This window comes from Erinaceus europaeus, chromosome 18, assembly GCF_950295315.1.
Source record: "Erinaceus europaeus chromosome 18, mEriEur2.1, whole genome shotgun sequence".
Classification (NCBI taxonomy): Eukaryota; Metazoa; Chordata; class Mammalia; order Eulipotyphla; family Erinaceidae; genus Erinaceus; species Erinaceus europaeus.
Window position 1 is genome coordinate 28839565 of NC_080179.1, and position 2477 is coordinate 28842041.

Here is a 2477-nt window from a genome sequence, read left to right on the forward strand (position 1 = left end):
GTTCATAAGGTGATGGTACTCAAAGAGGTCATCTTTGTAGGTGGCAAAAATACTTAACAGAAAGTTCAAAAGTATTTAAAACATAAAAAAATTACAATACCCACATCTGGACTTTTAAAATATTTGAGTATGTGCTAGCTAATCTCTGCTTATATGTAATAGATGAATGATTTAAAGTTTATTACCTAAACTGTATATACTCCTAAATATGTCCTGATGAAATAATCACATAAATCATAACATTTTTCATCTTCATTATTTGTATAATCCTAGATAAACCAGAAAAAAAACAGGTGATGAATTTTACTCTCTTATTTTTCAGTAATAAACTTTAATCTTTTCAAAGTAGAACATACTAGGATTATGTAGGTATCTCTAGTGCATTCTAGAATGATAATACTTAGCAGAATCATGACACCTTAAATTTGGAACAGACTTTAGAAACTATATAGCCAACCTCCCACTTAAAACAAAAATACCCTCTATGACTAGGATATCCCTGACAGAAATAATCACCCTGACAGAAGTATTTGAAAATATATCTTCTACTATTAAAAAAAAGGCTCTGTGTGTATTAAAATATTTTTAAACTTGAACAAAGCAAAAACAAATGCTGCATGTAGTATCAGAAATTTAGAAATGTGATAATTAAAAATATGATTATTTCTTGCCATCTTGTGTCTAATATCACCTCACTATCTTGTCCACAATGGAATTTTCCTATTCATAATGATTTTTATTTCCCAGGTATATGTTCTGGTAATATGATTGTAAATACATTCTATATAATCCAATAGCTTATAGGTAGGGAATATATAATAAAATGAGTAGCTCAAATATACTACTATAATTTATGAGTGATAATTTTTTTAAAAATCCGGTATGCTGGAAGGACATTTCTTGAGGTTAGATTAGTTTGTCTAGAGTGTTTTAAACATCAACTGAGACACAGTTAGTAAGTAGTAGAAGTTAAGTAAAACAAATGATAGTTCCATCAATTCTTGGCTTTTTGGCTAGTCAACTGTAGAATATGTTCTTATCAGTTTAATAATTGATACTTCCTCTATCTGAGGACAAATAAAAATGATAATTCCTGGGGGGCTGGGTGGTGGCACACTCACTTAATTGCACACAGTTACTATGCACAAAGATCGAATGGAACAAGCAAGTGTTCAAATCCTTGCTTCTTACCTGCAGCGGAGATACTTCATGAGCAGTGAAGAAGCTTTGCAGGTGTCTGTCTGTCTCTCTACCTTTCTATATCCCCCCTCTCAATTTATCTCTGTCATATGAAATATTTTTCTTTTTGAAAAAGGAAAAAATGGCCGCTTAGAGGGGTAGATTTGTAGTGTTGGCATTGATCCCCAGCAATAACCCTTGAGGCAAAAAAAAGAGAGAGAGAGAAAGAAAGAGAGAAAGAAAGAAAGAGTAGTTCCTGTCTAAAAGTCAGCATATTTGATTGTCCCAATTACAACCTTTAACTCTGTGAAGAAAACAAAGTATTGACATAATATAGCAAAATGAGAGAGTTTGTGATCCAACAAGTCACTACCTAGAGGGGAGCCCTAACATCTGAGAATAATTCACAAATATTGATATGATATATGATATGATGTGATATTACAATGTGTATTGTTCTTGGGTCTTTAACAACCAGAAATGTAAAAGGAAGATTTTCTTTAGTAGAAAAAGAGGAGAGAGTAGAAGTAAATAATAAAAGAGAACACAGCACTCACTGAAGCTTCCTGCAAGACAGCAGGAACTTACCATCCAAGAGAGCTATTTTATGGGCTCAGGAAGACAATTTTCCTAATAGAAGTCAATTATAACAGCTGAATGTTAAAAAATCAAGCAAGATAAATCTAGCAATTGTTTATGGGATCTAGAGACAAATATGTTCTTGGCAACTGTGATGTGAACGGTACCAATGTATAAGAGTTGGATATGCTGAATCCAAGTTGTTATGGATTAAGGGAAGAAACTAAACACGTTAATTATAGAGAATCCTATGGATAAGTTCACTGTGGGTAAAGATGATGAAGATAATTCTCTAGCTAGGGAAACATATCAAGGGAGAATTTTGCAAGCATTGATATATTAAAATTATAAAATGTTAACATTTAAATCTATACTATCTATAGAGAAAAGAAAAAAAAACTTATTTTTTTAACCAGGAGAGTCATGAAGTAGTAAGCTCAAGATAAAATGGGGGAAAAAACCATATGATAATGATAAGCCATTTTTTATCTTAAAATACAAAGTCATTAAAAAGATGAGTGTACCTGCAGAAAAGTTTGTTTTGTCACAGCTGTAGGAAAGCACAAAAATATGTACATCAGATCTTATACGTTCTCTGTGAAACCAACAAATGACATGGAGACAGATGCTTAAATCAGATCTCTAGTTGCAGAGATATTGTCATAATAGATCTGAAGTTTAGAATCACTTGCTTTTCAATTTAATAGAAACATCAAAGC

General features: G+C 31.9%; 1 pseudogene; it reads left to right on the forward strand.

The window, feature by feature from the left end:
- The first annotated feature begins 993 nt into the window (after positions 1-993).
- LOC132534463 (U2 spliceosomal RNA) lies at positions 994-1122 on the forward strand (annotated as a pseudogene).
- The last annotated feature ends 1355 nt before the right edge of the window (positions 1123-2477 follow it).